The sequence below is a fragment of the Aegilops tauschii genome, chromosome 7, assembly GCF_002575655.3.
Source record: "Aegilops tauschii subsp. strangulata cultivar AL8/78 chromosome 7, Aet v6.0, whole genome shotgun sequence".
Lineage (NCBI taxonomy): Eukaryota > Viridiplantae > Streptophyta > Magnoliopsida > Poales > Poaceae > Aegilops > Aegilops tauschii.
This window is the reverse complement of record NC_053041.3, coordinates 468,598,241-468,621,108: the sequence shown is the minus strand read 5'-3', so window position 1 is coordinate 468,621,108 and position 22,868 is coordinate 468,598,241.

Below are 22,868 nucleotides of genomic sequence, written 5' to 3'. Positions count from 1 at the left end.
TAATACCCCGGCCCAAGTCAAGAGATGGTTGTGCACGAGGAGGGCGAGATCATGCAGACCGAACAGGACCCGATGATGGATCTCTCTAAGGTCTCGATGGACCTCACCGTGCTCCACTGCCCCTTGTGCCTCTGCCCCTTGACGCCTCCAGTGTATGAGGTTCGAATACACCTCGTCCGTTCGGCTGATTGAGCAAGGTGCAGGTTTCTTGATTGATGTGCTATTCGATTGATTTCTGCAGTGCAAGGGAGGGCACCTGGCCTGCGCGGGCTGCCGCGTCGAGCGCCCCGGGAACCAGTGGCAGTGCCAGAAGTGCGAGCGCGGCGGTGGCTTCGACGTGCGGAACACGGCGGTGGACTCCGTCCTTTCGTCGGTGAGGGTGGAGTGCCCGCACGAAGGCTGTGGGCTCTACGTCGCTTACCACAAGCTCGCCGATCACCAGAGCGTGTGTCCGCTCGTGCCCTGCAAATGCCCCGTGCCCGTCTACGGCTACGAAGGCCCGCCACCGGCGCTCTACCACCACATCAGCACCGCGCATCCCATGCCCGTGCACAAGATCCAGTACGGCAAGGTGCTCCAGCTACAAGTGCCACTGTCGAAGCCACGGCTCTTGCTGTTCGTGGAGGAGGACCGCCGCGCGTTTTTCTTGGTCGGCGGCGTGCTCGACATCGGCGCGCCTATCGCCGTGTCGGTCGTCTGCATCAGAGCGGGGGCGTCCCCACTGCCGCACTACGTGGCCAAGATGTGGGCGAACGGCCTGCCGGGGGAGCCCAAAGGCATGACCGACGCCGTCAAGGTGGAAATGGAGGTGACAAGCAGCAAGGATCCCGGCGACGTCGATGTGCAGGAGCTGACCTTCTTGACAGTACCGCCCAAGCTGCTGGCCGGGGCTAAGCTTGTGTCCCTCCACATTCAGATTGACAAGCTCGCGTCCTAAATGTTTCTACAATGCCTTCTGTTTATCTTAGTAATATGCTAATATAGGGATTACCTTGGTCTACTTTAGCTTAAGAAATGGTGGGTTTTCGTGGCGATGCAGCAATTACTTCGACATCAGATCAGTAATTTCCAACAGTCGAACGGATATTTTGTGTCTGTTGGATATAAAGTTCCTTTGGGTAAGAAGTACTACTTGTCATCAAAATGGATAAAAGGAGATGTATGTAGACGTATTTTAGTTCTAGATACGTCCCTTTTTATCCATTTTGATGACAAGCACTCCCTCCGTTCCACAATACATGCCTTCCGTTTGTCAAAATATAGATGTATCTAGACATGTTTTAGTATATAGGTACATCCATGATAGAGCCAATCGGATGGTTGAGAACACTACAATTCGTAGCTACAGATGCGTGTGTGACTCCCAGATGCAGAGGTCGGGGGTCATCATCCTCCTTTTTGAGAAAAAACAGACGCGTGTGTGAGAGGACAAGTGCGTGCGTGCACCTCTTCTCTTCCTGTATAACGTACTACTAAACTCAGAGTACAAGTTTTTGTGGGTGGCACGATGGTGCATGCGAGAAGTCCCGAGAGATAGGTTTAATGCCTCTGAAAAAAAGACTAGCCTAGAGCTCGCCACGCGGCTATTCCTGTCGAACGCCCCATTAACCGTAAGATATGTATACGACGGTGCCAGTTATTGCACGTACACAGCAGTACTCCCTCCTTTCCGGTTTATAGGGCTTAATTCAAAAATCTCACCAACCAAGATGGTGAGTGGTGGAATATTTTTTGTAGTTTGCAAAAGCACCTAATTAATGCTCTTGTTTTTCTCAAAAAATTATGTTTATCAATGCATTAATTGCAATGCATGCATGCATAAAGTACATGCATTGGTCAATTTTCTCTTAATACTTGCATGCAATGATTTAATGCACCTTGGAATCTGAACATGTGTTGGGGAACAACCAAATTGAGCCTTATAAAATGGAAAAACTAAAATTTTGAGATAAGCCCTATGAAACCGGAAAGGAGGGAGTAGAAAAAGAAGTACCTCATTCGGGAATAGTGCCGCACTTCGAAACTAGAACCGTCAATAAATTTTGAGCTTGCGCCTCGTCACATTCCAAATTACTCCACGCTATATTCAATTGCAAACCTGTTCACACCGATCACAACCTAAACGGTTTCCCACTTAGGAGCGTATTAGTACCACGCTATATTGAATTGCAAGCCTGTTCACACCGATCACAACCTAAACGGTTTCCCACTTAGGAGCGTATTAGTACTCGGTTATAAATACTAGTATGCCAAGATGACTGCACATTCCTCCTCAACTCCTCATCCACAAAAACAAACAAGTCATTCAGCATCCTTCCCTTGCGTCTGCCATGGCCAGCGTGAGTTCTGGGTCGAGAGATTGCCACCAGGGAGAGGCGAGCATGGAAGCGGAAGCACGAGAGATGTCCCGCCTCGCTGCAAGAGCAGCCGACATGTCCCGCCGCACGGAAGTAGCAGCAAAGAGGTCCCGACGCGCCGTCGATGCAGCAGACTGGTCCGGCCGCGCCGCGGAAGCAGCAGAGATGTCCCGCCGCACCATGAATGCAGTAGAGATGTCCCGCCGCGCCGCGGCGTCCTGGGAAAATTTCTCGCGGGCAGGCGATGACTGTTACAGGCGCATGCATGCGATCGTCCATAGCCAGATGGATCAGATCTCCGGCTGGGCGAGGTTGCAGGACAACATGAAAGCCTCGTTTGAACAGGCTACCGGCGTCATCCGGCAACTAAGGGAGGGCAATGAGAGGCTCCGGGCCGAGCGCGACCTGCTGAGGGAGAAGATCGTCCGAAGTGCAGACCAGCAGGAGGAGACCAGTGCCTTGTTGAAGAGGACCGGCGTCATCGTCAAGAAACTTATGGACGAGAATGACATGCTCCGCAACGAGCGCCAAAGGCTGGTGGAGGAATCCGTGGATGTTCTCAAGCAGCATCTTGAGGACACGAAAGAGCTCATCGCCGCTCGCCGCGAAGACTAGTTCCCGCGGCCTGCAACAACGCATCAAGAAAGTAGAGATCAGCGAGGCAGATCCTTGTCTTCCTTCTTCTTTTGCACTGTGTATTTCGGGCGTAGCCGCATGTGGCTTTTTAATTATCTTTCTAATTATGTAAGACAATTAATCGTCCTTATCTTTCTGTGGAAGATCAATGTTGCGAGGCTGGAATGAAGAAAACTCTTGCTGTGGCGACCCTGGCGTTGCTGTTCTTCTAGTTGCTGCTGGGCTTCCTTCAGTTTCCTGGTTTCTTTTGATGTAATAATCGGTTTAGGATCTGGATTGTGTCGTCGGTTGTGAAATGTTGGGTTCTAGCACGGATGTTTGGCCTTTGTTGGCCTCTTGGGATGTTGCGATTTCAATCTGGTAGCTTTTAGTCCTTCGTGTTAGGCTGGAGTTGTGCTGAACTTCTTGTGAATTGTGGTGGTTTTCAGTAATGAAAATCGGAAGGGGCAAGCCCTTCTTTGATCAAAAAAAATATTTAATCGTCCTTATATATTCATCAGTCTTGCTATAAGTCGCAGTAGATGCTATATAGGTCCGTCGGTAGGACTGGGCGTTCGATTTATATGGTTAATACGGTTCGGTTTGTTCGGTTTTTAATAATTTCGGTTTTGAAGAAATGGAAACCGAAACAATCACACAAAATTAATAAACCGAACCATATTAACCATAATATATCGGTTCGGTTTCTTCGGTTAACCGAAAAACCAAAATACATGCATTGTCAGTATAAGTGTAATGATTCATGAGCGTTGATTCACATTTGTATAGAAAGCATAAAATAGTCACAAGAGCATGCAACTTTAACATTAGGCAATACTTTATTCGGTCAAGCAAACTAGTGAACATAATTAAGTGGAAAAATCACATGGATTGTGCCATGTATTATATATGGAAGAATACGTATGATGCCTCTAAACTGAGCAGCTCATGCACTAAATGATACACTAGTACTCCCTCAGTCCCCGCCTAAGTACCTTTTGGAGATACCTCCGCATGATGGAGTGAACATGGTATTACACAGGGCATCCTACACTTCGGTTTGTTCGGTCTATTCGGTTTCTGGGCATTCAAAACCGAACACAAACCAAACACCGAACAACCTTAAAATTTCCCACCGAACCAAAAACCAAACCACCGAATTAACCGACATATCGGTTAATACGGTTCGGTTCGGTTTGGTTTTTCGGTTTTTGGTTTACTGTGCCCACCCCTATCCGTCGGATCTTACATCAAGATCCGTGCTTTCAGATTTTCTTTTTTCTCTCTTAAATCTCAGTCGAGTGAGACATAGCCACGCCATTAAACAGAGGCTCGGGCGCCATTAATGGAGACCTTGGGAGAGAGGTGGACGGCAGATGGAGGTCAAAGGGCTCTCCTCTCGATAAGCACGCGCAGGGGTCTGATCGCACGCCTCTTGTACTCAAATAGCTACCCTGCACGGCGCCTCCTAGCTAATAAAAAATGGGGACGCGTGGCGGCACGTAAATGGTACTAGTAAGTAGAACGCCCACGGTTTCAATAATACTTGTGTTTCCGATTGTAACATGACAGCACTTGTTCCAAAATGACTTTGTTGATTGTTAATGTGTGCGCCTTCACAAATCGGACTGCAAATTTACCACAGCATGTTGGTGCCATGTCATGGCACCAAGCCAACTTTCATTATTTTCATGCATGTTTTGGATTTACAGGAATTAAAAAACTAAGTTTCTCAATGTTTCCAACCCAGCCACGACGCCCAGAATTTTGAATTTCATTCCCATTTCTTGCATGGAACCTAGAAATTTACCCGAGGACACACATGTGATTTTTCAACCAACTTTGGTGCACTGGAATATGTGCTTGTATTTCAAATTTGAATTATGCACACAAAGGTGACACGTTCCCTCCCAGAACCACGAGCCTTCTTGAGAGAAGCTCCGATTTGCAAGAAGCTTATACCAAAATTTGTTCCTATTCGGCCAAATCTTTTTACCACGGCATGGTACTACCATGACATGACACCATGCCAAGTTTCATGATTTTAAAACCAAGTTTCTCAATGTTCTCGACCGAGCCACGATGCCTAGATGTTTGAATTTTATTCTCATTTTTTGCATGGGACCTACTCCCTCCTTCCATCTATATAGGGCCTAGTGTGTTTTTCAAGACAGCCTTTGACTATTGACAAGATTAATAGCACATGAGATGTATACTATGAAAATTATATTATTGGAAGCTCCTTTGACATACAAATTTGAAGGTATGCTTTGTGTAAGTTGCATGTCATATATTATTGCTCTAACGTTTGGTCAAAGTTAGCCTCGAAAAACGCATTAGGACCTATATAGATGGAAGGAGGGAGTAGAAATTCACCCGAGGACACAAATGTGATTTTTCAACCAAATTTGGTGCACGGGAGCATGTGCTTGTAGTTCAAATTTGTATTATGCACATTAAATGACCAAAAACTCAATTAATGTGTAAATAAGGCCAAACGAAGCCGGAATAATTCCAAAATTTAACAGGGCACTCATGTAGTTCTATGTTGCCTTTGTAAATAAACTCAAGGGGGACAACGTATATCGTTTCACACTCAAAGGTGGCACGTTCCCTCTCAGAACCACAAGCCTTCTTGAGAGAAGCTTCGGTTTGCAAGAAGCTTATACCAAAATCTGTTCCTATTCGGCCAATTTTTTTACCACAACATGGTAGTACCATGACATGACATCCATGCCAAGTTTCATGATTTTCAGACATGTTTTGGATTTATAAGAATTTTAAAACCAAGTTTCTCAATGTTCTCGGCCGAGCCACGATGCCCAGATGTTTTAATTTTATTCTCATTTCTTGCATGGGACCTAGAAATTCACCCGAGGACACAAATGTGATTTTTCAACCAACTTTGGTGCACAAGAGCATGTGCTTGTAGTTCAAATTTGACTTATGCACATTAAATGACCAGAAACTCAATTAATGTATTAAAAACGACAAACGAACGCGGAATAATTCCAAAATTTAACAGGGCACTAATGTAGTTCTATGTTGCCTTTGTTAAGAAACTCAAGGGGGGGGGGCAGCGTATATCGTTTCACACTCAAAGGTGGCACGTTCCCTCTTAGAACCACGAGCTTCCAAATCGGCCCAATTTTTTACCACAACATGTTAGTGCCATGACATGACACCATGCCAAGTTTCATGATTTCCAGGCGAGTTTTGGATTTACATGAATTTAAAATCAAAGTTTCTCGATGTTCTCGACCGAGTCATGACGCCCAGATGTTTGAATTTCATTCTCATTTCTTCCATGGGACCTAGAAATTCAACCAAGGACACACATGTGATTTTTCAACCCACTTTGGTGCACCGGAGCATGTGCATGCAATTCATATTTAGATTATGCACATTAAAAGTCCAGAAACTCAATTAATGTATAAAAAGGCCAAATGAACCTGAAATAATTCCAAAATTTAACAGGGCACTCATATAGTTCTATGTTGCCTCTGTAAATAAAATCAGGGGGGAGGCAGCGTATATCGTTTCGCACACAAAGGTGACACATTCCCTCTCGGAACCACGAGGCTTGTTGAGAGAATCTCCGGTTTTGCAAGAGGCTTATACCAAAACTTGTCCCAATTCAGCCAAAAATTATACGTATGAAAACAGGGTTTAGATTATCCCAAACATCTCGCTACCTAGACCAATAATGTACTATGATTTGAATTCAACATAAAATGGATACAAATATTTGAATTGGAGAGCGTATGGTACATGTAGTTCATAGTGAAATATGATTACTGCTATATGTATGTTTTTTGTTATCAAGATAATATTTAAATTATTGTATAACTTGACAACAATCGTATTCAAATAAGGAAAATTGATTCAAATTTAGTCCATATGGTAGACGACAATATATATGTTCACATGGTGGAGTAAAATGTTCATATATGATGGAAGATCAAAATGTACGACTACATCAATTATAAACCGCAAGGTCACCTAACGATATATTCGAATTCAACATAACGTGGATTCAAAAATTGAAATTCGAGATCATGGCATTTGTAATCATATAAAAAGGACATTACTCTTTCTTTGGTGGGAATTGATTTGTTTTTTGTTATTGTTGAGGGAAGTGCGAATCGATTTGGTACTGTGCAGGGTAATCTTGTTCTCCCAATTTTTTTTACATTTTTCTTGTAGTTTTTTCAATGGCATCTATAGCAATATAGTAAAAGGGGACATGACTCTCTTGTGTCTTGTATGAATTGTTTTTTTACACGTTAAGTTTGTTCTGCCGAACAAGGAATCCGCACCTTGTTATCCCGAAATTTTCAAGCTCGAGTATCTTTTGTCTCACCTGCTTTGAAACTCCCGCTTCTTCAACCCGCGCCGCGCCTTGTTATCCCGAAATTTGGAATCGCGCGAGAACTCCCTCCTCATCCGAAATCGCTCCCGCAGCCCAGACATGCGAAATCCCCCTTCTACCCCTCAGCCGGAAATGAAGCTCCACGTCGCGGTGTCAAAACCAGTGGGGGTACGCTGGTAACTTACCCTACATTTCGGACAAGCGGGTCCCTAAGCTTGGCTCCCCCTCCCCTTCGCCCCCCATCCGTACACTGAGGCCGCCAAAACCCGCGAAACCCCACGCTCCTCCGTCGGCCTCCCGACCGCCGCCCAGCCGGAGACTCTTCCCCGACTACGTCGTCCACCGCAACAGCTCGCCGTCCCTCATCCACTGCACTGGATGAGGATACGTTGTCGATCTCTTCGTCCCGCCGGATCAGCCGCCCCGTCCTCCACCTCCAAGGAGCTGCCCCGACGTTCGCCTCGTCTATCGCGCCACCTCAATCCCCACAGCGCCGTCTTGACCTGCCCCACCGGAACCGCAGCAACCTCACCAATTCCTCCGATGAAGCCGAGGCCAACTCGGCGCCACCAAGGAGGTTCTGCACTCACCGCTGCATTTTATCTTTTATTCGATCTCACGGGGCTGCCGGTGCTCGATACCGAGCAGACATGCATGGCGTGTCTCCATCGACGGCGCCGTCACCGGCCACATCATCCACGGCGTCTCTCCCCCATGTCATCAATTCCTCGGCGGCGACTTCCACAATGGCACTAGCTGCAGCTGCTCCGGCTCTCGCTCGCGCTGCGGCTCTGTTCTTGCTGTCGGTCGCGCTGCTGCACTGCTTCTGCTTTCGTTCGTGCTGCTGCTCTGCTCTTGCTCTCGCTTGCGCTGCTGCTGCTGCATGACCTCCGACAGCTACAGGAGTTGCTGCTTTAGCACTCGCTCGCGGTGCTACTGCACGACTTGCTCTCTGCTAGTGCGTTCCCTGCTCGAGCGTCTGTTGACTTAGATCACTGCTTCTCTGCTACTAGTGCTCGAACGCCCTAAACATCTATTGCAATGCTCTGTTACTAGTTCAATCAGTTTCGACAGTAAAATTCAGTTTCAACTGTGAAGTCCATTTTCTTCAGTTAAGTTCAGAGTGAACAGTACTTACAGCATCTGTCGGAGCGGCCGTGGCACGGCTGATGCGTTTTACATCTAGCACTTTTTGGTGATGTATTTTACACCATCTATTGCAGATGATATTAGGGTCCCACTTCAGATTAACGTTGTCTATCTTGTCATGCTTCAGCCTCGTTGCCGTACACCTTAGCGGAGCTGCTCCAATGACGGAACCATCCATCACAGCGGAGCAGTACCCTCGGCGCTGTTTCCAGAGGCCTCGGATCTTCTTCCCCGCCTCCGACAGTCACACCAGCATCATCACCATCCTCCACGTCCAACCCAATGATGCTGAGGTCCACAAGGCTATGCCAAAGAGGTTGTACACTTGTTGCATCACTTTGTTTCTCCATTCCTCTGTTCTTCCAATTCATGTGAGCCAAACACCCAGGTTGACTGAAATCCTATGTTTCCAAATGCTCTGTTTTGCACGTGCATTCCTATCCTATTCCTGTGTTTTTCCTGTGCCTGCGTTTATAGAATCCTCCAATTCTAAGGAGCCCTTACAGATTTACTTCATTTTCAGATAGGCGTCAAAAAAACTCTGTGTGTTATATCCTGCTCCTGCCGTGCCGTCATCCACCCCACCTGAGGTGCACCATCGACAGAAGCGTTCACTGCAGCAGAGATCCCCCTGCAGACTTCCTTTCGCCGCCTCAGATCATCTTCCCCGTTGCCGGCAGCCACGCCAACTGCATTACCATCATCGACTGAGCAGGTGAACCTGAGGACTACACAGTTCCGGAAGAGAGGTCGCAGTCTTTCGTGTTTTCTTACGTTATACATCGGTTATTATTACCTGCTACTTTATCGTTCAATCTTGAGTTTTGAATTGCCCATGGGTCTCATATCGAGCCAGCAACGAATAGTATCTGTCTACTATCTGGTTCATCTGGGGTCTTCTATGTGGTTCATGTTGGGTGGGCAACAAACAATAGATGATCCATTGTCTATCTTTTTAGACTGAAGCTATAATCTACCTGCTATCATTAGTTTTGGATCCATCCACTCGTTTGCTACCATCAGTCTTGATTTTTGCATGCACCCCTTAGGCCTTACAAAATCTAACTATTTTTTATTATGCATGTCAGATATTGTACACAATCGTACTGAACATGTAGAGAAAAAGAGAAGACTGTTGCGTGCGAATATAATGTCATGCAGACGCCGCTCCATGGTGGGCGAAGTGCCCCCCCTCCTGCATTTCCAGATTGTATTCCAGAGGAAGATAACTGTTCAGATGGAGATTCAGAAGGAGCCGACCACGCCTGTTTACCAACTGAGGTGTTTGCTCTAACCTGGCATGCTGATGTTGGTCATATCATGCATATGGCGCCTTGCATTGCTTACATTATACATCTTATATGTCATCAGCTTAGATTAGATTTGCTTTGTGTGAATGCCACCTGTTTGGTTTCTATATCATACTCCCACCATTCCTAAATATTTGTCTTTTTAGAGATTTCAACAAGTGACTACATACGGAACAAAATGGGTGAATCTACACTCTAAAATATGTCTATATACATCCGTATGTGGTAGTCCATTTGAAATCTCTAAAAAGACAAATATTTAGGAACGGAGGGAGTATATGGGAATTATGCAATGCCATCTTCTTTAGCCAGGCATCATATACGTGAATCATGCAATGCCATCCTGTTTAGCCAGTCATCGTATATGTGAATTGTATTGTGCCATATTTTTTTCCATAATGTATTCCATTTGTCAACAATGTTTATACATTCATCTACTCTTCCTGTGCATCAGCCATTTGAGTCGGTCATGGGAAAATCTGGAGTGAAAACAAGGTCTTCTGAGCAGTCAATGCTACCTGTCGATGCAGATTTCTTGCTGGTTACAGATAGCTCCTCAGAGGAGGATTCAGAGAGAGATGACCAGTTGTATTCCCCCCCGAGGTGCATGCTCTAACTTGGCTGGGTTATATTGCTCATATCATGAATATGGTGTCTTGCATTGCCATGCCATCTGCTTAGATTAGACATGCTTTGTGTGAATGCCTCCTGTTTGCTTTCTATATCAGATATGTGAATTATGCAATGCCATGTTTTTCAGCCAGTTATCATATATGTGAATTATGCACCGCCATGGAGCCAGGCATCATATATGTGAATTATCTCATGCCATCTTTTTTTTCATTACGTATTCCATTTGTCGACAATCTGTGTATATTGAACTACTCTTCATGTGTATCAGCCATTTGAGCCGGTTATAGAAAAATCTGGAGTGAAAACAAGGTCTTCAGAGCAGGTAATGGTACCTGTTGAAGCATATATCTCGATGGTTATAGGGAGCTCCTCAGAGGAGGATTCAGAGACAGATGACCAGTCCTATATCCCACCTGAGGTGTATGCTCTAAGTTGCAATGTTTATATTTCTCATATGATGCATATGGTGTCTTGCATTGCTTAGTTTAGACATCATATGCACAATATTGAATTCTATCTGCTTAGTTTAGAGATCATACATGCGAGTGCCAGCTGCTTAGTATATGAATCAATTATGTCAATTATATCATGCCATCATGTATACTTAGACAACATTTATGTGAATTATTTCATCCCAACCTATTTTAGAAAGACATCATATAGTTTTGTCATGTCATCCTGTTTAGGTATTCATCATATGTTGAATTATGCCATTATATCCTGTTAAGTTATACATCATATATCTGAAACTGTGTCATGCTATCATGTTTAGTTAGGCATCGTATATGTGAAATTGTGTCATGCTGTCCTGTTTGGTTAGACAACATATATGTGAATTACCACATCTGTCTATCATACAATGTCTGTACGTTCAATTTCTTTTCTTGTTTATCAGCCATTTGAATTGGAGGTGGTGATGGCAGTATCTAAGGGAGCAAAAACCCGTTCTTCACAAAAGACAGTGCTACCCGTCGATGCAGATAGAACCATGGTTGTACTGGCCCACAAACTAGCCCCACCACACATAATTGAGACTCTTCCAGATTGCACACTTACACCGTTGGGCAGAGAACCAGCTACAACCCATCTGACCGCAACCCCAGCGGATAGTAACCCACTTATAGTTGACAAAGCACCATGTCCACCACAAAGTACCCCCACACGAGCAGTTTGTAAAGCTACTGCAGTGCCCAAAGCACGAAGACCACCACAGCTAACCCAAACTCCACGTTTAAAGCAGAAGAGCAACTGTTCTCAGGTCAAATTCCGTAGCTATGGTCCATACTCCTTTGCTGTTGCATCACTGTATTTACTCATACCAACTACTTTCGAATTTGAAGGATCCAATTGAAACTCCAATGGTGCAACATGTATGTTTTAAACCTATTTGTTTAACTGGATTGCTGTTCTAACTTCTTGCTCTATGTTGATTTCAGTTTAAGTTGTATAAACAGTTATGTTCTCATGTGATGCACATTACAAGTGCTGCCAATGCTGTGTAGTTTCTCACACTTATATTCTCTCTATGCTGCCGTGTCTTAAAAATATATGAGTTGAACTGTGTCTCTATCTTGATTAGGGAACATAAACTAGAATGATATGGACAATACAGTGACCATAGTACATAGATATATGTTTGTTTCATGCTATTATCCTGTCCACCTTACTACTGAACCGGTTTACCAAAATGAGTTTCGTATACTACAAGCTAAACCTGTGATGTGTCTGCTTGTTTCTCTTGTAGTATGCAAGCAGAATATTGGAGAAGAGCACCCCACTATGCAATGGTAGAGAAAGTAATGCAGATAAGGTTCAAGATAGTGAGACAACCTTGTTGGTCTCCAAGAAAGGTGATAAAAATGATCTTGTAGACAGTGAAAAAAACCCACAGTCCTGCGTTGATGTAGTGTTCGAGTTACTGGCCAGTACCACTGGCACAAGCTCTTCGAACTCGCTGCCTGAATCACCTCGGCTTCTTCAGTCTCAGCTACAAGCTGAAAGGCATCAGTCAGCCGTGCTGCGGCAAGAAGCCGAAGGACTGAGGAAGTCCCTGCAGAATTCAGATGCGTACTTTCTTGTGCAACAGCAAGCGCTGGAGGATTTAAGCGCCAAACAAGAGAAAGTTAATAAGCTTGCTAAGCATCTTGCCAGCATTATGGGTACCCAGGATATTGTTTCTTGAACTCTTCTGAAGTGGTTTCAGTTCTGGACTTGTTTTGCTGCGGCGTTTATATGTTGCTTTGTTCCTATATTTGCACTGGTGGCGAACTTTGATGCCCAGTGGATGTAATATGTGTAATAGCCGTGATAGCCTAGCATAAGTTGCTTGCTTATTTATTTCCTTGTTGTCTTGTTTATTTGTTTGCTTGTAGTCAATGCAGTTCTTTTTCCGCGGTTTGCTAGTGGCTGCAATAACCTATTTTTTAAAACTAGGCCATAATAACCATGGGCTAATATTTACTGTAGTGACACTGGGCCTCCTACGGGTCGTAGAAACAGTGGGCCTTCTACGGTCCGTAGTAGTAGGCCTTCTACGGGCCGTAGAAACAATGGGCCTTCTACGGGCCGTAGAAACAATGGGCCTTCTACGGGCCGTATCATCAATGGGCCTTATACGAGCCGTATGATCGATTGGCCAAACATGGGCCAATAACAGGCCGCATCATGGCCGTAAACGGGCTAGAGTTGGAATCCTCCGTTCATGGGCCGACCATAATGGTCCATCGTTAATAGGCCGTATTTGATGACGCTATGAAAACGGCCCAACGTATTAACGGACCACAAATGGGCCAACTGTAACCACGGGCTGAATTTGGCCCACAAGCAGAAAATGACAGTAACGGGCCGTAAGTAAACGAATGCTGGAAATGAGCCCAAGAATAAATGGGCTCTGAGAAGGCCGAAAGATAACATGGGCTGGAAACGGCCCAACGGAATAACGGGCCGTTAATGGGTATAAAGTGATACACTGTTCATTACGGGCCAGTTTCACCACGGGCCGTTAATGGGTGTAAAGTGATACACTGTTCATTACGGGCCAGTTTCACCACGGGCCGTTAATAGGCCAAGAGTTACATAGGGCCTCATATGGGCCGAAAGACGTCATGGGCCATACATGGGCCAGAAGTGAAAACGTGCTGGAATCATATTGGATGGCCCAGATGACGCTACTGGGCCTAATTCGGATATGGCGTAACGGGCCTTGGGTTAGCGGGCTGTAAATGGGCTATATGCGAACAGGCCGTTAACAGGCTTTCCATGGGCCGGCCCGCCACCTTTTGACCAAGTCAAACGGGCCGGCCTTTTCACAGGAATGGGCCTCTATTGGGCCGTGCCACGTGTCGACGTATCATAGGCGCCTTCTGTCCAATGAGTGGATGACATCTGTCCCAGCGATGAGCCGACACGTGTTTCCTCCAGCCAATGATGATTTTACACGTGGAAAATCCCCATTGGTCGGGGCTGTTAACGGGTTATCGGATCCAAAACCCAACCCGATAGCTTAACGGCGTTCCGTTACGGTGGATGCCACGTGTCGGTCACCCTTGACGAAAGCACTTCTGTGACGCGCGAGTTATCGTCATGGAAGTGCACACTTCCGTGATGATAATTTTGGTAATGTCATGGAACACTTCTACGACAGCACATGTATGACTATCTTGATTCTGTCATAAAATCGTCATGGATGTACATGCATGACAAAAAACGCGACCTACTGTGACAAACACGTATCATCACGGAAGTGTATTTTTTTTGTAGTGAAACATACTTACGAGCTCACCCTAAGGTCGTTGATAAGCTCATTCATGGACTCGCTGTTCCAAGCACGTCGAGGCATGCCATGGAAGGTAAGCTTTGTTAAAAACTCAAGCTCAGAGGGCACCGAGCCCCATCCTGGGTGCCACCGATCAAAGCTCACCAGTGCGCCATCGCAGAACAAACGCCGGGGAGATTCGAACACACGACTGCAGTCGAAAGTTGTCCGGAACCTGACGAAGAAATCAGCCGGTGGCGGACAGACTTCGACGAGCAATTCACTTATTTGGATGTCGTGCGCAATGCCAAGAGCTTTGACAAGGTCGTCCGGCGAGACGGGAGGCCGGTCGCCGTTGATGGTTACCATCAGCACTTTGCCGGCAAACTGGTCGTCAAGCGCCGCCATGCCACTGTTGAGCGACAACATGCAGCGACCGAAGGCAGGACGGACCTCAGGATCTCCGGCTCAGAGATCCGCGTTGACCGGTGACATGATAGTGAGCTTGAGTACAGGGAGTACAGGAGGGGGATTTGGGGGAACCGGAGTAGGAATCGAGATTCCAGAGGTGGGGGAGGGGCGGGAGATTGGGGATGAAAAGGTAGCTTGAATTTTTAACACGCGCCAATATCCTCTCGGCGCGCAAGCGCACGAAAACACCGGTGGCGCCCACATGTCGGCCTAAGAGTCCTTATTCTTTCTTTTTTGGAGAGCTCGTCCTTTTTTTTGAGGATCTTTTGAGAGCCCGGCCTGAGAGTCATAATTGACCTGTTTGGCATTGCGTTACTACTCGGCCCATATTCAACGACACCTCACTGGCCCAAACAAGTGTACATCATCGAAAAGACACTGAGCTCAAATTATATAACTTGAAAAAAGGAGATACACTCTGAACACTGGAGAATGGTGATGCCCTCATTTAGCCCACCAGTAGTTCGAGAAAATAAACAGTTCGAAACAACGATATATACAAAATTCAAACACTGACTAGTGACTACTACTGACATAAACAGCAAGACATGATAGTTCATAAGAAGTCTTGCTACACCACCAGAACGCACCCATGTGCAGCGCTCAGACTCTCGTGATCCAGACGAGAAGGACATTCTAAACAGAGGCAACTATTACATAGTAAGAGTGACATAGACGAGGATGACCAAATGACAAGGAATATGCATAACAAAAGAAAGAACTACCCATCCAGAACAAGCAGCAAAGACAACAAAGTCATTCGAAGAGATGATCCAACACCATCATAATTTGCAGCCCCGCTTCAGCGACCAATGATCCGGAGACACCAGTACTCCACCCTTTCGACGCAACAGCCCAATTACCTATCAACCTGAAGGCTTGAACCACATCACTGCCTGTCATAATTGAGACATCCAATGATCAAAGTTAATGTGGATGCCTTTGTCATTCTCACCTTCTTTTGGCTGCAGGCTGTATCGTTGACAATCAGGGGAGTTTGCTCCCAAACTCCTAGGGCTCGCCGTGTAGACACAGTTTTCCATAGCAAACAAAGCCTCTCTACCATCAAGGTCCTTGCCAACGGTGATCTCCTGGTTAATCAGATAATTGAGTCCGAGAAACAGAGAGTGTGAACCAAGGCTGTTTACCCGCCTCCAACTAAAAAATCCTGAAGGCCCCAACAAGCTGGTATCCTACTCATAGACGTAACAACCACTGTCCGGATACTCACGTATTTCACGGTGCTTGTATATAGTGGGGTTTTTGCAATATAACTTTTCCGGCTCATGTGTCCGAATGATCATCAGTCTTTTGCCGTCGTCTGATCAAGCAAGGAACCAGTTGTGCTTCCCTATTTTTGGCAAAGGTGGTGTGATTACAAAGGGCAGTAACTGTAGGGACACTGCATCATATAAAAAAGGACAGACATTGTTAATGTAAGATCAGCATTGTTCAGAGTATGAGTAGGATAATGCAAGAAACAACATTGATATGTCCCTGTTGGAACTGGGAGGAAAATACAGGGAAATATATACTGGGTTCGAAAATATAGAAGTGCCATGCATGGTTATACTCATGTTATCTCGCAATCGATTCTTCACAGGAAACTACCATGTCATGCATGTTATGTAATCATGTTCTGTCCTCACAAACAAATTCTTCAAGGTAACTAACAGACCATGCATTGTTATATACTCGTGTTCTGTGGGCAAATTTTTTGTGAGGATATTATTCTAGCCATTGATTGCTGAAGGGCGAATATAGGTATGTACACATGGTAAGCATTACAGGATTTCACTACTTCCAAATATAGAGTTCTCCATATGCACATTTACTTCCCTAATGTATGGTTAGATGAAACCAATAGTGTGGTGCATGTTTCTACATCATGAAAAATGAGGAAACTAACATGGCCATTGATACACACTCATATTTAGTAGTAGTATATAGATTACTGTAAAATAAGGAGAATATCCATATATTCCTAACCGTTTGATTATTCAGGGGTACAAATTGGCTGTAATGACATGATCACAATCGCATGAATTAACTCATTCCAAATATAGCTGATTTACGGCATCTCTAATACATTGTCATAGTTCTACTCAAATTCGGCTCAAACAGGGATATGCCAATCATCACAAAAAGTTCAAACCGTGTCATGGCGTCATCATTAACATGAGACGGAAACAACTTACACGCGCCGTCCCAGCAATACGTGGTGCCATCTGCTTTGTCGATCGCGTAGATGATGCCATTGTGTTCAATAGCATCACAGAAGTGTGTATTAGCTTTGACGATGATCCACTTCAAGCTGAGTTGTCTCCAGCTAAAGAAGGCACCGGCGTAAAGATAGGCGAGTCCGCGGTCGAACAAGGCAATTAGCTTGAAGTCTGCGTAATTCGCATGTCATGTGGGCACTTGGCAGATTACAATCTTCTGCAAAACAAGGTCCGTCCAACTGACGTGGTAATCTAGATGACTAGGACCGCGATAGTAAAACTCTATATAATCCAACGGAGGAAGGATAATCTCATGGGAAGTTTGGAAGTTCACGAGCACCAACTTTTTACCGTCTTCTCTGAAGGCAGCCATCCAGTGGGAGTTCATGCCGACTCGGTACATACCTGCCAAGAAGTTTCGGGCGATGGTGATCAGATCGAAGTCAAGGGAAATGATGTACGGCGGCCCACTACATACCTGCAAAGAAGTTTCAGCTAATGGAGATCGGATTGAAGTCGAGGGGCATCATGTACGCCTCCGTATCATGGTGAGCCAATCAGGCAAAACCAGATAGCAGCAAGCAGGGTGTCTTGAAAAGCTTTGGCCTCGCTTCGATGATGGCCGTGTGCATGCCCCTCGAGCATGTAGCCAGCCGCAGGGCGCTCAACATATCCATACACGAACAACAGAGGTCGAGGACGTCACTGGGGAGATTGCTCCAATCGCGGCTCATATGGATCCTGTGCGGTTCACGTTCGGCCATGGTGGAGTTTGGAAGGTGGGGTTTTGGGGGGCTTGATTTACGGGGGAGAAGGTTGTCGGTGCTGGAGCGGCTAGCGAGGGAATAGTGGTACTGGGGGAGGCGAGCGAGGCGAGGGTACGCGGGGGCACAATGAGATGATGAAGAGTGACCTCAGGATCTCTGGCGAGACGGAGATGGAGATGGAGTGGTGCTAGGGGAGAGGGAGACGAGGCGAGGCATGCTATACAGCGGCGGTGACAGTGATTGCATAGTGCACAAGGTGAGGCTGACTTTGGTAGCCCGGACACACCGCCTGGACTGGTGTCACCTCGGGCGCAGGGTCTTGTCACTTCAGTGTGAGGACCGGATGAATAATAGTATTTTGACCATCAAGTGTACCACAGTTGTACTACTACTAGTAGTAGGAGTAGTAGGAACATGAGTAGTACTCCCGTGCTAGCATGCCTCTGGGTTCACTTCATCCTCCGGCTATCATCCATATTGCGAGCAGAACCAAATTCTCGTGCATGCGGAAGCGCGAAGAAGGACTTTTCTTTTTTGAGGATAACCGCATATTCCTTAACCGTAGTAGGAACATGAGTAGTACTCCCTCCGGTCCTCTTTTGTCTGCGCATAACTTTTTTCAGTATTTCTCTAATTAGTCTGCGTATATACCCTTTTGCATGCGCCCATTTCCCTCCCTGCCCCACATTCACAGCATTAATTAGCGTACGCATGAGCAGCAACAGCCAGACTCCAGCCAATAAACTGCAGCATGCAAGTGGGCCATTCTGTGCACGTGGGAGAGAGAAAAGGCAACCGAAGAGCCCGTCCAATCCATTGCATGCAGCAGTCAAACCACCGCAGCTCTCCTCATGCATGCGCATAACTTCTACAATTTACTTCTCCATCGGAACCAATTTTCCTCGGCTTTTTCACTACTCCTTGATCTTCATTTGCATCCAAACCACACTGCATTCACATTGTTTTAACCTCTTCACATCCTCCTGGAGTAATTCCGAAGCCCCTATAAATAATCATCTTCTTCAGTTAGACTAGCCATCTAATCTTAATTCTCCAAACCATAGCCCTCCGGTCCAGCGGTTCCAAATGGCGAAAGAGATCGAGATGCAGGTTTTTAGCGTCCAACATGTCCTCGTCGAAGGCTCGTTGAGCATAGTTGCCATAGTCACCGACCACCCAAGGGTTGTTCTGAAGTGGATCAACAATGTATCCAACTCCCTCCAAAAGGTGGAGATGAATGTCATCGGTCTCGACGCAGAGTACACGGAGCATGCCACTGGGAAGATCCAACGCGCCGCTGTCCTTCAGCTGTGCCTCTAAGATGATGTTTTGGTGTACCACATCATACACGCGCCCTCCATACCAGGTGAGCTTCACGATTTCTTGTCTCGGGAGGACATATACTTCTGTGGGGCAGCCATCGCAGGGGACAAACAGAAGTTGGAGCCGTACAACCTTGATTTGAAAAGCATCACTGACCTACAAACCAAAATAAAAATTCCTGTAGAAGATTGTGATAAATCGACACCATCCCTATTCGACGTAGCAAATTTTGTGCTAGGAACAAATCTTCAGAAGGGTGACGAGACGCTGGCATTAAGGTCGTCTGGATGGGAGAATTATCCCTTGACGTACGAGCGGATAAAATATGCTGCCCTCGATGACTGTGTGAGTTTCGAGATAGCTGCAAGGTCCAAAGAGCTTGTTGCGAAGCCGTCTCCCACAGAAAATGAGAACAAGAAGAAGAAGAAGATGTTGCACCAGCAGTAGGGCATTATGGATGGATGAACTATTACATCTCTTGTAAAAAAATATCACTATCTATGTATGCGTGTGAGAGAGATTGCACAATTCATTCACATATCACTATCTAGCGATCGTGGACGTGCATCGCTTGAACATAAATCAATATCTACTTCGTATCGTGGCCAAAGGTACAATATCGATTCAACGCTATAAAGATTGGACACTCACATATCACATTTTTCTATTTAAATAAACCTTTTCAGTTGTGCATGCCAAAGTTACAGTGATGTTTCTTCAAACAACCAATGTAGCTATCATGTACATGCACCATTGTTACTCTTGCATTCAAAATCATTAGTCTTGGATGATTTTGTTGGAAATATGCCCTAGAGGCAATAATAAAATGGTTATTATTGTATTTCCTTGTTCATGATAATTGTCTATTGTTCATGCTATAATTGTATTAACTGGAAACCGTAATACATGTGTGAATACATAGACCACAACATGTCCCTAGTAAACCTCTAGTTGACTAGCTCGTTGATCAATAGATGGTTATGGTTTCCTGACCATGGACATTGGATGTCATTGATAACGGGATCACATCATTAGGAGAATGATGTGATGGACAAGACCCAATCCTAAGCATAGCACAAGATCGTGTAGTTCGTTTGCTAAGAGCTTTTCTAATGTCAAGTATCGTTTCCTTAGACCATGAGATTGTGCAACTCCCGGATACCGTAGGAATGCTTTGGGTGTACCAAACGTCACAACGTAACTGGGTGGCTATAAAGGTGCACTACAGGTATCTCCGAAAGTGTCTGTTGGGTTGGCACAAATCGAGACTGGGATTTGTCACTCCGTATGACGGAGAGGTATCTCTGGGCCCACTCCGTAATGCATCATCATAATGAGCTCAATGTGACTAAGGAGTTAGCCACGGGATCATGCATTACGGAACGAGTAAAGAGACTTGCCGGTAACGAGATTGAACGAGGTATTGGGATACCGACGATCGAATCTCGGGCAAGTAACATACTGATAGACAAAGGGAATTGTATACGGGATTGATTGAATCCCCGACATCGTGGTTCATCCGATGAGATCATCGTGGAACATGTGGGAGCCAATATGGGTATCCAGATCCTGCTATTGGTTATTGGCCGGAGAGGTGTCTCGGTCATGTCTGCATGGTTCCCGAACCCGTAGGGTCTACACACTTAAGGTTCGGTGACGCTAGAGTTGTTATGGGAAATAGTATGTGGTTACCGAAGGTTGTTTGGAGTCCCGGATGAGATCCCGAACATCACGAGGAGTTCCAGAATGGTCCGGCGGTGAAGATCGATATATTGGACGAAGGGTATTGGAGTCCGGAAGTGTTCCGGGGGTACCAGGCTATGGCCGGCATGACCGAAAGGTGTTTCGGGAGCCCCGGCAAGTGTTGGAGGGCCTCATGGGCCAAAGGGGAAGGGGAAAACCAGCCCGCTAAGGGGTGGTGCGCCCCCCACACCCTTTCCCACGTTACTTGGGGAGGTGGGGCGCCTCCACCTGGCTTGGGAGGCAAGCCTCCACCTGCTTGGCTTGGGGGGCAAGTCTCCCTAGGATTTTCCCTAGGGAGATCCAATCTGCTTGGCCGCCGCCCCCTAGGGGAAACCCTAGGGCGCCTCCCCCTCTCCCCTTGCCCCTATATATAGTGGAGGGGTGGGAGGGCAGCCGCACCTCTTCCCTGGCGCAGCCCTCCCTCCTCATACACCTCCTCCGTAGTGCTTAGCGAAGCTCTGCCGGAGAACCACGAGCTCCATTGCCACCACGCCGTCGTGCTGCTGGAGTTCTCCCTCAACTTCTCCTCTCCCCTTGCTGGATCAAGAAGGAGGAGACGTCCCCGGGCTGTACGTGTGTTGAACGCGGAGGCGCCGTCCGTTCGGCGCTAGATCGGATCTTCCGCGATTTGAATCGCTGCGAGTACGACTCCATCAACCGTGTTCTTGTAACGCTTCCGCTTAGTGATCTTCAAGGGTATGAAGATGCACCCCCTCTCTCTCGTTGCTAGCATCTCCTAGATTGATCTTGGTGACACGTAGGAAAATTTTGAATTATTGCTACGTTCCCCAACAGATTTAAGGTTCTATTATGAAGTAATATATGTAATATTCATATATGAATTCAACGGGTGCGCAATTTATGAAATGGAGGCTATGTAATCATATGAGGTAACACTTTTAAGTAGCGGACTACAATATCCATTTCTTTTTGTGCGCCTCTACACTAACACGTCAATGCATTATGTTTAAAGTAAATAACCAATTGCACTAAATTATCTATTTACACGAGAAATACATGGGTTGAGCGTTTGATCCCTTTTTTTGTGAACGCGCCACTACACCCATACGATTGGCACGGTCCAAAATTAGTTGAAACTGGATACGAACGATCTCGCGGGCGGCAAAATCTCACGCCTCCTTCTAAAATTTCCGCCACCATAGTCTTTAGCATGCAAAATTCCCCTTTTATCCTTGGTGCACGGAGACCAACAGTTACAATACCGCCCTCATCTACATAATAGGTCGGGGCTGCTTTGGTAACTTCCGGTTCCCCCACTACACGGCACCCCCATTTCCTCTCCCCCTCCCGCAAAAATGACTAACTCCACAACACTAGAGCATCTCACATCACGCCGTCCGTACTTCATCGGCCTTTCTCCCCTCCCCTCTCGAAACCCTAGACTGCTCATCCACCGGCGTACCAGAGCCCATTCACTGCCAGCGGCGTCCACCTCGCTGGATCTGCTTCTGCGGCCGCATCTACCCCTCCCACCTCCCCTAGAAACAAGTAGACTGCTCATCCACCACTGTACCACAGCCCATTCAGTGCCGGCCTTGTCCACGGCGCCGGATCTGCTTCGCTGGTACTCTCGTCAACCGCAGCGCATCTGCAGCGGCTCATTCGTACTCCCCACGGGAGACGCTTCGTCCACACCCCCCCCGGAGCCGTCCCACCGACGCCCCCGTTGACGGCCTCTGATCCTCTTCGCCAACACCTTCCTCAACCCTACCGGAGCCGCTTCGCCAACACCATCATCAACCCCACCGGAGTAGCTTCGCCTATACCATTTTCAACCCTACTGGGGCCGCTTTGCCAACTCACAAGTCCAGGGCGTCAGATCCGCTTCCTCGCACCCTCATCCAACCTACCGGAGCAGCTTATGTCGCCCCGTCCACGGCCGTAGATCCGCATTGTCGACACCATCCTTAACCCAACCACCGGAGCAGCTTCACCTACGCCCTCGTCCACGACCACAGATCCGCTTCGCCCACACCGTAGTCCACCCTACCGGAGCCGCTCCACAAACACCCTACTCGACGGTTCTAGATCTCCTTACCGGACCCCGACAGCGAGCACAACGTCATCACCCTTGACGTTTCTAACCTGATTCCCACCATCTGGCAAGATGCCAAGCACCCGCCACGGCCTA